This window comes from Canis lupus, chromosome 34 (assembly GCF_003254725.2).
Source record: "Canis lupus dingo isolate Sandy chromosome 34, ASM325472v2, whole genome shotgun sequence".
In the NCBI taxonomy this organism is placed as follows: domain Eukaryota; kingdom Metazoa; phylum Chordata; class Mammalia; order Carnivora; family Canidae; genus Canis; species Canis lupus.
Window position 1 is genome coordinate 21555706 of NC_064276.1, and position 14395 is coordinate 21570100.

The following is a 14395-nucleotide window of genomic DNA, read 5'->3' on the forward strand; positions in this document are numbered from 1 at the left end:
GGCAATTAGCCAAACAAACTATTTGAGCCATTTTTAGGGGCTCATACACATTGAATCTTATAATCAATAATATTTTGTCTACTCCAATATTATATATCTTCCACTCTGTTCTAATATCCTTAGGATTGGTTCCCATTCATGTTCTCTGATTTTTTGTTAGTATAAATTGATAAAACCTCATAATTATTTTGGGGTATATTATACATTCTCACAAATCACACCGTTTTACTTACTTGTAAGAAACCTAATTTGGTTATTAGTCTACAAACAATGAGAATGGATTATTATACACTTAATTAAGTGCTGGCTTCAACTATACTATGGATGCAGATGTATGGAAGTTTCTTTTTTCCTTTTTGCTTGAGAAAAAAAAAAGAAAAAAACAAAACATTCCCTGACAACTGGTATGCTGGTGCTTTTGTTGTTGTTGTTTTGTTTTTGTTTTTCTTTTTATCTGTTATTAAAGATCATCAGGGCAGTTTGCTTTCAACCGTTGGACCACTAGTACACTTAGGGTTATTTCAACCTTCCAACTTATGTTATATTCTAGTCAAAGGGAAATTGATTACCTCTCTGTTCTATAAGACATCCCACTGGGCTGTTTCACTGATGATATACTGACTTAGCTAAGTGCACAGAAAGTAGCAACTATTCTAACACTTGTGTGACTCATGCAAGGAAATATATCGCCCCCAAATTCTGAGGCTTTTGTCATGAAAAATCACCAGTGTGGGGATCATTTGGTCTGGGACATGTTAAGATGCATGTCCAAAAGCAAATGGCAATTTTTTGTATAGGAATACGAAGAAAGAGCTAAAGTGCCTAATGGGGTTCTTTAGACTTTGGAGGCAATTGTATACCTCACTTGTGTCTGCTGCTTGAACCCATTGTACATTTAATGCAAAAGGTTGCTAGTTTTCAGTGGTGCACAGAAAAGGGGAAAGATCTGGAACAAGTCCAAGCTGCAGTGCAGGCTGTTTTATCACTTGGGTTATATACTCAGCAGATCATTGCTGCTTGAAGTATCTGTGGCAGGCTGAAATCTTGCATGGAAACTTTGGCCAGCCCCTGTAGGTAAATCACTGGATAGACCTTAGGAATTTTTTTTTTTTTTTTTTAACCTTAGGATTTTGAACAAAAATATTCCATTCTCTTAGATAACAATTTCCTTTTGGATAGATACTGGGCCCTAGTAGAGACTGAGCACTTGACCATAGGCCACCAAGTTGTGGTATAGCCTACACTGCCTTGGTCAGATCCACCAAGTCAAAAATTTGGGCATGCACAGCAGCATTCTATCAATTGGAGGAAATATATACATGGACCTCAAGCAAGTCCTGAAGTCACATGTAAGTTGTATGTGTAAGTGTCCCAGAAAACCATGATACATATTCCCACAACATTTTCTTCTCTCTCCAACCCACATCTATGGCTTTGTGGAGAGTTCCCTACAACCAGTGTGTTGGGGGAAATTCTTTGGACCTGATTTACAAATGGTTTTATATAACACGCTGCACTGGCTGAAAGTATGCAGTTGTGGTGCCTACTCCATTGGTGATCCTGGGAGACAATAGTAAGGAAAATTCCTCATAATAAGCAGAATAAATAAAATGCCATTTACATGTACTGCTTTACTACTACTTTCCATTTTATAAATGAAGAAACCAAAACCTGGAATAGTGATATGACCCAGTTAACTGCCATGCAGATCTCACTTAGCCACTACAGCTTTGTAACGGCAGAAACAGATGACATTTCTTCCATCCTGCCTATATCAGGTTTGGATTCAGTTTTACATGATTTAAGCCATTTCACTATTTTAAATGCAAAGTGTTTTTAATACGTGGAATTAAGTACTCACAGCATTGTTAGAAAGTCTGGAAGCATAAGCTCTAGGCTGGAACTCCAGAAGTGATTCCCAGAACAACACTGCAAAATCAGACCACCTAAGGATTAGTTATCTCCGCAATTAGGAAGCAATTAGAGAGTTGCAATCCCAACAGCAGGTACCAGGATCACACCCCTTGGCTACAGTCTAATGATCAGGAGCTTCCATTAAACCTGCTGGCTCCAGAGCTACATTGCATCTGCTAGGTCTGCACCAGCAAAATAAATGAGATCCTTTCTGCCCCCTTCCTCCTAGCTTATCCTGAAGCAGGATATGGGAACAACATTACATTTTTTTCCTCTTAATAGCAATTGCAAGAATTTATTGCATGTTTATAGGTACCAGGCAGTGTGCTAAGGTCTTTGCATTCACTGTATCAGTGAATCTTATAACTCTGTCAAGAATATATTGTTACAGACTCCATCTTGAAATGAAGAAAGCAAAGTACAAAGAGGCAAAGAAACTTGTCTAAGACTGTTTATTTGTAGAGAGAAGACCTGGATTAAATTAGAACGTAATCACACCCAAAATCTAGCTACAAAGGAAACTGAGGTTGTAATATTTAGCTTTCTAACTTCTGCAGAACAAAAGGCCCACTAGAATAAGGTTAATTGTTGAACTGGCCATCCTACTGGATCCTCACTTATGTTAAAGATAACCACTAAACTATTTTCTCCTCTGCTTGACTGTGAAGTCCTTGAAGGCACCCCAATTTCTCCTTTAATACAGTATCTTACATATTATGCAATCAGTAAATGTGTTTTTATGATATCAATGCCATAGGCATTTGGGGTTCAACCCATTTCAGTAGTCTATGTTTAAGCTTCTGTAAAACTACTACCTTTTTGTGATCTGGTTTTACAGAGCAGCAGCCCAGCTTAGGCTTGCTCCCTGACTTTAGAAAGAAATAGTATTTTGATTTTAGCAAAACCCTTCTTATGCTCCAGATTTTGTTGTGGTTACATCAAAAACACATAGCAATATTCAGACTGTATCATAGTTATAGAAAGTGAGGAATGGCATTTTACTGGGGTTAAAAAAAAGATCATAAGACTATCTGAGTGATGCCCAGAGGGTCAGTCAGGAGCATGCTGGTTTTAGAACAGAATTCAGTTAGTAGAAGTAAGGCCACATCTAGAATAAGCAGAACATGATGACCGGGTAGATACTATAGCCAGAAGAGGTGCATCGAGAAGAAATGATGAACTGAGGTTCTCCCAGACTGCCAATGGTTTCAGGAAAGTGACCTGCAAGCAGTGGAGACCAGCCAACTGATTCTAGTGACTTCTCACTAAAAGTGAGTGACTTCAATAGTATGGGTAGGGAATATACAAAGTAAAAGTGACTCATGGGAAATACAATGTGTGAAGATTTGGATAAGTTGAGTATGAGAGCTATGGGACATCAAGTGAAAATATTCCTATCTAACCAGCAGGTGTATGTGAAGGTGTGTTGTTCAGGAGAGAAGATCTTTGGCTAGAGATAAAGGTCAAGGAGTCATCCAAGAATGAGCTGTAGTTACCGCCTTACATGTAGATGAGATTGTAGAACTTTCTGTAATAATGGAAACCATAATTCTGTGCTGTTAGACACAGTAGCCACGAGTCATGAATTGTGGCAGATGAAACTTAGAAACTGAAATGTTTATTTTATTTTAATTAGCTAAATTCCATATAGCCATGTATGTCTAGTGGCTATCTTACTGAACAACACATATAGAATGAAGAAAAGAGATGGCTGAAAATGAAATTATTTTTTTTAAATTTTTTATTGGAGTTCAATTTGCCAACATTTAGCATAACACCCAGTGTTCATCCCGCCAAGTGCCCCTCTCAGTGCCCATCACCCAGTCACCCCAAACCCCCACCCACCTCCCTTTCCACTACCCCTTGTTCATTTCCCAGAGTTAGGTGTCACTCATGTTTTGTCACCCTTACTGATATTTTCACTCATCTTCTCTCTTTTCCCTTTATTCCCTTTCACTAATTTTTATATTCCCCAAGTGAATGAGACCATATGATGTTTGTCCTTTTCCAATTGACTTATTTCCTTCAGCATAATACCCTCCAGTTCCCTCCATGTCGAAGCAAATGGTGGGTATTTGTCATTTCTAATGGCTGAGTAATATTCCATTGTATACATAGACCACAGCTTCTTTATCCATTCTGAAAATGAAATTCTTAATAAAATGTTGAATATCTGAGGTTATCTTAATGTCACCAAAGACAAACAAGAACACATGACTTTCTGGATTATTTCTTTTTTCTATTTTATCAAATGTTAAAGAAAGTCAAACGATACAGAAGAGCTTCTATGGAAACCAACACCTTCCCAACTCATCTCCAACTTCTGACTTAGTGGCAACTTATTTTCAGAGCCTTCCTGGTTCTGCTGGTAGTTACCTTGATAACTCTGACAAATATGCTTTTATTCCTATGTACTGATTTATCAACATCAGGTATTATCTATTAACTTCCTATATGAAAGAACCAGAGTTAATTCACATATACTGTACGTTACACTTTCCTTGTCTCCTTAATTGTTCATTATTTTCACTTTTCTTTTGATTGTATTTCTAACTTAAATGATATGCTTTCACTTTGATTTCACTTTAGTTTCACTTGAGTTTTTATCTTATCTCCCCTCTGTGTCAATGAAGATGTTAGTGAGATAATTTAGCTTTTCCTGGCAACTCTTATTTTTTGTCTTTTGTCAAATATGTATTTGTTTTTACATATCCATTAACGTACTGTTCTGGAGTCATGTTAAGTATGTCACCTTCATCTGTGTACTTAGTAATTTTGTGGAAAGCAGTGATGGAAATCACTTCCTTGTGGAAGGAGGAATGTAAGACAGATGATCTGCTCTTTAGCTTTAGTCCTTCATCTTCGTTGGCAAAAATAACAACTCATTATCTATAAGTCTTCAAACTTGTATATTTTATTTTAGTGATTCTCTCACAAGCCCATCAATTATTTATATCCTGTTTTGCAGAGAAAGAAATCAAATAGAAATAAATAGAATGACTTGACCAAGGACATGTAACTGAGAAGTAGGTATATTGAGAGTCAGTTAAGGTTTTCTGATGAGATAGCACCTCATGAATCTGTTCTCAGTAAGGTTTTCTAACCAGCGAAGTTTAAAGAAAAATTTATGGGTTGGGTTTCTTGTTTCAGGTTTACAATCCATTGTTCATGTTGGAGTGAAGAAATTTGAAGCTTGTGTACTGTGACCACATTTTCTTTCAAGGAACTGTAGAAATGCCTCCAGGCATCTGGGTGCTTCATGAACTCAACTTGGCAAATGCTTACCTATGGGTAAAGAATCATCTAACATTAAAGTAACATTTAGCAAGCACTCCTATGCTAGTATTAGGGTTTGGATATTTCATATATGTTATCTTTTTTAACCCTCACAGCAACACTCTCAGTAGAGAATATTTCAGAGATATAATTGAGTAGTTGGGATTTTAATCATTCATCACTACAATTGAGTCCTCTCTTTCTGTGAAATGGGCTAGAATAACCTCTCTCCCAGATATATTTCACCAATGTGTATGTTTGGAAGATGAATTGGATTTGGTAAAATCAGATGAGATTAAGTAGTTTGGTTGCTTGGGAGATAAACAGTATACAAATATAACAGTGATGAGTAATAGTGAAGTGTTTTAAGGCTTTGCTCCTGTTACTAGCAAGGGGGTTGACATTGAGAAACTATTCCTGTGCACAAAGTAAAATACTCTGAACACTTTTCTGTAATGCCCAATTCTCATGAGGATGGTCCTAGAAAGGTTGTACAGTAAGGATGACTTTCTGACCCATAAACCCTATTCCAGATAGGTCTTGTCATTTTTAGTGATCCTATGGGGAATGCAGTCTTATTAAATAGGTATCATAGGCAGGGGACAGATCCAAATTTCATTCAGCTTATATATAAGACATAGGCACTCTCTTTAAGAAAAAATAACATAACATTATAAATACAAAATTAGGCACAAAATCAAGTTTTTGAATGACAAAATATATCCAAATCAATTACAAAAAATTATAGCTATTACAAACCTGACAATACTACAAAAACTAAAAAATCCAGAAAATAACATAATACCCTTATTAGTTAACATCCTTATCCATATGCTGTACACTTGAAACTAACGCAACATTTTATGTCAATTATGCTTCAATTAAAAAAACACACCTTTAATACTTTATTCAAATGCATTATTGACAGCACATTGGTTGAGTACCTCTTCTTATAACAATACATTTTAATAATTGTTCTCTTTAAAGAGTAGATAATTCCATTTTTCCTCAGTTGATTGAAATGTATTTTTACAAAATTGTTATTTCTAGTTAGACAAGTTTCATTTGGCTTCATGGTTTATCATTACTAATGAAAAATATCTATTACAGTTTCTTCCACCTGTGAGATATGAGTTTGGAAGAATTTTCAGAACACCTCCTAAATCCATGGGTTTTTAATCTTGTTCTTCATTATCCTCAAGTTTCCTGTGCCAGATGTCTTAGGGTCCATTTGTATGACCAGAAAACTGAATTTTGGCCATGTCCTCCTTTTGAATCTTTGTGCTAATTAGTTGTAGAAGTGTTGTTGGAGGCCAGGCCTATATCAAGATAAACAGCAACTTCGGTCTGCAGAAGAGTGACTGGGAACCACATAATTATATCTCACTAACCCCCCAACTAAATGTTAACCTACCTCAACTTCCCCTTAGCCAGATCCCACAAATGCCCATAGCTTCCATCTGGAGGGGAAATGAGGATGGAAGGCAGAATAGAAAAGAGCAGCATTCTTCACCAATTGTAGTTAAAATGTCTTACTTTTGAAAATGAAGGAAAGAAGAAAGAAAGAAAGAAGAAAAAGAAAGAAAGAAAGAAAGAAAGAAAGAAAGAAAGAAAGAAAGAAAAGAAAGAAAGAAGAAAGAAAGAAAGAAAGAAAGAAAGAAAGAAAGAGAAAGAAAGAAAAAGAAAGAGAAAGAAAGAAAGAAGAAAGGAAAGAAAGAAAAGAAAGAAAGAAGAAAGAAAGAAAGAAAGAAAGAAAAAGAAAGAAAGAAAGAAAGAAAGAAAGAAAGAAAGAAAAGAAAGAATTCAGAAAGAAAGAAAAAAGGAAAGATCAACAGAATACATTGCTAAGATTCCTGTCACAGCCTTGGAAGGGACTTATTAAAGGAAGTATTTTGAATTTAATCTTTATTAGCTTCACAGTAAAATCTACTCTCACCCTAGGATGGTGGAAGGAGTAACAGATTTGTAATACAAGACCTTGGTTGTAGTCCTGGCTTTCCTACTGATTCACTATAAGGTCCTTGGACAAGTTATTAACTCTCTGATCTCTCAGTTATTCCTTAAAAAAGAGAGAGAGAGAGAGAGAGAGAATTTTGACTAGATTACACCCAAAGTTTTCTTATCCCTCTGACATACAGTTATATCAAATAGAACTGGCTGCAATAGCAAGATCCACACAGATGGGGGCCTTCCTGTTTTCACAAGTTCAGGGCACATAGCATCTAGGCCTAAATTCAAGAGACAAGAAGCAACCATAGCCATTTCCACTTTGTTCTGCAAGTGGCTGGCTTGTTTTTCAAGAATGCAGTCTGACAGCCCTTTTTAAGGAAAAAGGTGTAGCCTTTCAGGGACATTAGTTCCCTTTGCATCCCAATGATCTCCTTGTGAGTCATTAAATGATTGATGAAGGGCTCGTTTCCATGGTGACCGCTTCAGCCCTTCCCAGCAGCTGGAGAGCTTAACCCAACCCTGACACAGCTTCCTCAGTAGGGCTGGGCATCCACTTAAGCAAAGCATTCAGGGCAGGACTTGACAGCTCTGCACTTTGGGCCTTGGAAGGGATTCCAGAAGGGAGAAGGGTGGGAGCATGGTGAAACCACTCATTTGTGCTCTCATTTTTTCCATGGGTTAAGGTCTCGAGGGGTATGTCCTAGCTAGATAGGAACGTTAATAGTAGAGAAGTCTTGAGAGGCCCTCCATTGCTGGATGAAACATTTCTTGGTGGGTGGGGCTGACCAGTGAGTCTTCCTATACCATTTGCTTTTGACTTTCATAGAGAAATCTCTTAACTTCCCTGGTCCACTGGGCTGAATTTGCTGCATTTCGATCTCAATAAAGTCTGCCTCTGTACCATAAGTTGACTCGCTGATCGTTTTTGGATTTGACCTCCTCTAGCTGCCTTTTCCCCAGGTCTGTCAAAATGAACCCAAAAGCCATCTGCTTGAATGGAGAACCATGCCTAAAAGTTAACAGGCGGTCACAGCTGTGTTAGAGGATTCAGGCGTGAGTACATTCTAAAATAGAACTCAGCCACAGAGGGCACGGAGACATGCTGTGCTCAACAGTGCCAGAGAATGTGGCCCTGAAGCTTGGGTTTTTCACGCCTCAAACTCATTAAACCCCCAGCCTACACATCATGTCCCTCCAGAATCTCTGGCTTCCTTCCTTTAAACAGAACACCGTTTTCTTCCTCAGGTAGCTTCAACTGGTCCTTTCCCAATTTGGTATTGATATTACTATTCATCCTGAATTTTCTGAATGCCAAGATTATAACAGTAGGGAACAGAATGTCCCTATGGAGGAAAGAATTGCTCTAACGATTAGAATTAATGGATTATAGGCATGTAGAGCTGGAGGGGATCCTAGAAATCATGTAATTCTACCACTATCCTCCTATCATTTGGGCAAAAGAAGAACCAAAGATCACACAGTGAGTTTGGGTTATTACCAAGAAAGTGGAAACTGATTCCTTGCCGTGTGTTTATTTCTATTAAACCATTTCAAAATCATTATTTTTAACACTGAGCAATTATGTAAAAGTACTTAAGTTTTATAGAAGTAGGTACCTAATATACAACTAGCCAGTTGTCTTAATCTTTTGCTTTGGTTTTAGAGTAGAGCCTGGTCTAGAAGTGTCAAAGAAATTACCCCCTGACATACACAAAAATCCGGGACATTTGTTTTCATTATCCAAATCTCTACATACATCCATCATAGTTCGTAACTAGATGCACTGATGCATTCACATATTCATTCAACAAGCCATCTGACTGTGGACTACTGACTGCTGACTGTGTGCATGTGCTATTTCTGGTACTGTGGGGGTACTGGGAAAGGAAATATGGGAAAGCCAGGGTTGGGTTCCCAGCACAAAAAGAGAACATGACTTTTATTTCCACACTCTGGGACTCTAGAATAAGATGGATTGGGATACCTATTTTAAAAAGGTAAAAGATTTTTAGGGAAGGAAACAGAATGATTAAATCAGGATATTACACAGAAGCCTTTTAGGAAGGGTCTTAAAGGATGGGTAGGAATTTTACATGTGCACAACAGTAGAAGAGCAAAATTCTAAGATGGGGAAATAGTGTGGACACAGCATGGAGAAGGGAGGGCATTGAGGGTTTGGGCTCCAGTTGTGGCCAGCTAAGTGAGGAGGAGGAAGAAGCACAAAGCTCTACTCAGAAAGAGGGGATTCTCAAAGAGTTATACCTAAGTTTCTAGGTGTGAATTCTCATATCTGGAAAAAAAAAACCCAAACAGGTAAGATTTTCATATTTTGAGACTTCCTCATTGTAGCCATTTCCCTATAAAGAAGTCTCAATGTCATGGGGCTTGCGTAGGTTCAAATCCTGGCACTACCACTTGCTAACTGAGACTTTATGCAGCTGACCCAATCCTCTGTGGTCCCTCCCTTCCTCCCTTCCTTCCTTCCTCCCTCCCTCCCTCCCTCCCTCCCTCCCTCCCTCCCTCCCTCCCTCCCTCTTCTTTCTTCCTTCCTTCCTTCCTTTCTTTCTTTCTTTCTTTCTTTCTTTCTTCTTTCTTTCTTTCTTTCTTTCTTTCTTTCTTTCTTTCTTTCTTTCTTTCTTTCTTTCTTTCTTCTTTCTTTCTTTCTTTCTTTCTTTCTTTCTTTCTTTCTTTCTTTCTTTCTTTCTTTCTTTCTTTCTTCTTTCTTCTTTCTTCTTTCTTTCTTTCTTTCTTTCTTTTCTTTCTTTTCAGTAGGGAATAGAATGTCCCTCTGGAGGGAAGAATTGCTTTAATTATTAAAATTAATAGATTATAAGCATGTAGAGCTGGAGAGGATCCTTATACAAGGTGCATGTAAAAATTCAGATGACATAAATCATGAAAATTTCTCAGTATATATAACATATTAATATTTAAGTTCTTTCCTCTGACCTCAGCCTGGGCATGAAGACAGGTATGGCAACCTGATTGATTGGATCACTTCTTGAGACTTGGGTTTAATTGTTGACACACAAAAGAATCAGTGCAGTTATTTGCAATGTGCTCAACTGTCTTGGTTTCTCCAGGGCCAAGGAATTTCCTGGGATAGTCCTAAGTAAATGGATGGTTGATTACCCCACCGTTCTATTTAAAAGTGGAGGCTTCGGGTCCAGACCATCTAGGGCAAAATTTTATTTTTGACATTGCCATATGCATAACCTTGAGCAAATTACCCAACATTCCATGCCTCAGTTTCTTCATCTGTAAAATAAAGACTAAGATAAAAATGCTGACTCATAAAGTTATAATGAAGATTGAATAAGTTAATGTTAGCTATTATTTGTAGTAGAAGATGACAAAGGCTATATGTCTCTAACTTCCTTAGATAATAATTTACAAAATAGCTTGTTGAAAAGAATTAAATTAATTTCTACTTGTGTCCTTACACACTATTTTCACAAGGGATTTGATGGCAGGAGACCCTCCTCTAGATGTCTCTGGCACCCTGGGCTTGCCCTGTCCTCACGCTTATTGCACGATGTTGCTTGGCCTTTTGCACCCTTAGGTGGAAATGGAAATCTGTAAAAGCATTTGGTGTGGGAGGAGAATGAATCTCATTTCTTAGATTCTTTCCACCCCTCACCCCTACCCTGCAGAGGGCAGTGTGGCGAGGTAGAAAAAAGCACAGGGTTGGGTAGTCAGGACACTAGGTTCTGTCACAGGTTTAACCTTGGCCTGGTGTTCCCGTCTCTGCATCTCAGTTTCCTAATCCTTTAAATGAGGGGGTTGGGCAGCATGATCCTGGGGGTCCTTTAAATCTGAGGGCAAACACTGTATGGAAGCATTCTCTTCTGTTCCTTTCTTTAGCTCAGGAAAGGGAGAAGAGAGAAGCAGACAACAGTCTCCTTGCATTTTCCAAAATGTCTCCTGATCTGAAAGAGCAGAATTCTGAAGGCTTACACAAAGGCTAGTAGGCTCTGCCCCTCTAATTATGGCCCATTAAGGCCCCAGATCCCTCCTGTCTGCAGAATGTGCTCTTTAACATTCTCCCTGGCAGTGCCTTCGCCCAGGACACAAGCCATTGCACTCACTTCTGTTGATGTTTATGTTGAGAAAGTAGATAATCCTCACTGCCGTGACAAGTTGATTGAAGCAAGTAAAAACCGAATAGGGTTTAGAATTCTAATTGCTGACAGATTCATAATGGTTTGTGAGCCTGGTGTCTGCCTGGCTGCCTCACTGTTGAGAACAAAGTGTGAAGTTAAAGAGTATATTGTTTCTGGTATGAGATTTCTCAACCCAGGATTGTTTCTTTTTTGAATGGAGGTGTGAAAAAGAAGTGTGGCTTTCTAAAAATCATGAAGAAAAACATCCACAGCACTTAAAATAGGGGGAAAAAGACAACCAGGTGGGGTTTTCCAGTGTAAAGGTAACTTAGGGGTGGGTGTAGGGGGAGGGCATCTGGGTTCTCACTGAAGGAGGATGCTGTATCATTTGGGGCAAGTCATGTGGCCTTTTTGACTTGTCTGTTAAATGAGTGTGTTTGATTTAAATTGTTTACAATTTTGTTATGTTACAGTAGTTTTCTGCCAACTATTTCTAAGAAAAATAATATACAAGTGGACAAAATCAGAATAGTTTTGACTGAAGTATCCTTAAACCTTTTGAGCTAGTAGAGAATTTGTATTATCTGTTGATATCTATATGTGCAGATGTAATTTTACACACAGACTACAGGGATTTAAAACCTTTTTCTAATACTCGCTCTCCCTGGGTTGACAAGGAGGACAGTGAGATTTGGGGGATAGGGAGAAGTATTTCAACTATATATGCAACGTTTTATTTCTTACAATAAAAATATTTGAAATAAATATGACAAAATATGAACAGTTCTCAGACAGATATGGTGGGAAGCACAGGTGTTATAATAGTTAAATACTTTTTGTGCATCTATTTCTCTGAATTAAGCATTGAGTTGACTAAATATTTATTATCCCTTCAAATTCTAATATTTTGTGATTTTATAAGATATTCTCTTTGTACTTCAGCCTTCTCATTCATAAGATCAGAAAGTAAGTCCAGGCTATCTCTAGGATCCTTTGAATCCCTAAATTCTATTTCTGGCAAGAAAATAATAACAGGATGGCTAATTGACAGGGTAGGTGGAACCTATTATTTTTAGCCAGTATGCTGGAAGACTGTATTGAGACCGGCTTGAAAAGAAACATGGTAATTTTGTCTTCTTTGCACTTTCCAGTAATTCTATATAGATATATAGATCCCAATTGCTCATTTTAAAATCTAACATTTGGCAATTACCTGCAGTATTTCTTTGCCTTTGCAGAAATCACCACTTTGATTACGAAGAAAGTGGTGGTTATTTGAGAGGAGTAATGGACCCTTGGAAGGATGTGTGGTTTGGGCATTAGAGGATCCAGGATTTTGGTCCTGTCTGTGGTACTCTCCACCTGGGAAACTTTGGACTATTCACTTTAACCTCTTGGGGCCCTGGGTTCCTCATTTGTAAAGTGAATGGCTTGTTTTGAAAAGTGAATGACTTGAATTATGTAATATTTAAGGTCTCTTCTGTAAGGAAATTTAAAAATGAACATTTTACTTGAGAATGAAACAACTCTGGGAAGAGATATGAGACAAATAGCAACAGATCAGAATCCCATAGGTAGAGCTCAGTGATTCTAGTGCTTAGACCAGCTGTGGCTAGTCTTTAGATCATCCAGGAGACAAGGACAGTACCATTCTTTAGTCCTTTCTCTCTGGACTCATTTATGTCATCTTCTCTTTAGTATTTATCCCATTACTGCTTTGGTCTTGTGCTATTTTGGTTCCTGTGTCTTAAATATTATTTTTCTTGATGCTCTGATAATTCTTATATTCATATATATATAATATAGTAAATATTATAATATATATTATATTTATAGATTTATATAAATAAGTATATATGTATATTTGTTTGTTTTGGCAGCTTCTAAACACTTATTTTTAGGAGCATCCCTGAAATATGCATATCTCAAAGTTTTGGTGCTGTAAATCCTTTAGGTATTGGCTAGAGCTAAAAAACGGTTTTATTCCACTTAAAACAGAATATAGAATGCTTCTTCCCCTAAATAAAATTTAGTTTTCTACTATAATTATTGTACTATTTTGTCTTTTTTATCTTTCTCTCACATCACTCTGACTTTTTTAGAATCAACTTTTGAATTTATACTAGTCTTTCTCCAGTAGGATGGTGAGAAGCTTCAGGCACATTACAAGCTAATAAATTGACAGTTTCTAGATTAAAGCAAATGCAGAGACAATGATTAAAGAGCTTCTACACTAGTAAAGTGAATAATAAGCACTCAAAGATTGTCCTTGGATAAAGGCTCCCTGTGGGCATATTTCAAAGTCCATTCAGTGGCCAGGGGTTGGAGAGCTCTTCTAGAAGAAGAACATACCATAAATCACTTGCTCTTCAGATTTTTTTCTAAGGAAACAGAGACCAAAGCCATGACTCAAGCTCGCCAAGACTTTAAACCTGTGGTTCCAGGAAGTCTAAGAATTTTGAAGCTGAGACCACTGAGTTATGTTTCCAATATCAAAAGCCAACTGAATGTTGATACTGCTCTGGCAACCCCAGGGCACTAAAATGGGTTGGTTCTTTACCATCCTCTAGGTCTTTTCTTTTCTTTTTCTTTCTTTTTTTTCCCCAATCATGACTTCCATTCTATATTATGGATAATGGTGTAAACTCAGAAAAGGGCACCTATTGGCCATTCAAAATTTAGCAAACATATTAGCCATTTTTAACATTGAATCCTTTTGTTAGCTTTTAACACCTGCCTTTTCAGAGCTGTTGATTTTTTCTTTTAAAGATTTTTTTTTTTAACTTATTCACGACAGATAGAGAGAGAGGCAGAGAGACAGGCAGAGGAAGAAGCAGGTTCCATGCAGGGAGCCCGACGTGGGACTCGATTCCCGGTCTCCAGAATCACACCCCAGGCTGAAGGCAGCGCTAAACTGCTGGGCTACTGGGGCTGCCAAGAGCTGTTGATTTTTTAATGAAAAGTCTCACCCTGATCAGCTTAAAGTGTAATTGACAGAGAGAAAACATAACCTGGATGATTGTCACTGCTGATAGACCATGAAGAAGACAAAACCTGATGACAGTGATGTGAGGGGAGAAGTTCCAAAGTTATTGTATTTTCTGATCCACTGACAGTCAACAAGTGTTTATGGAAATCACTCTGTCACTGGA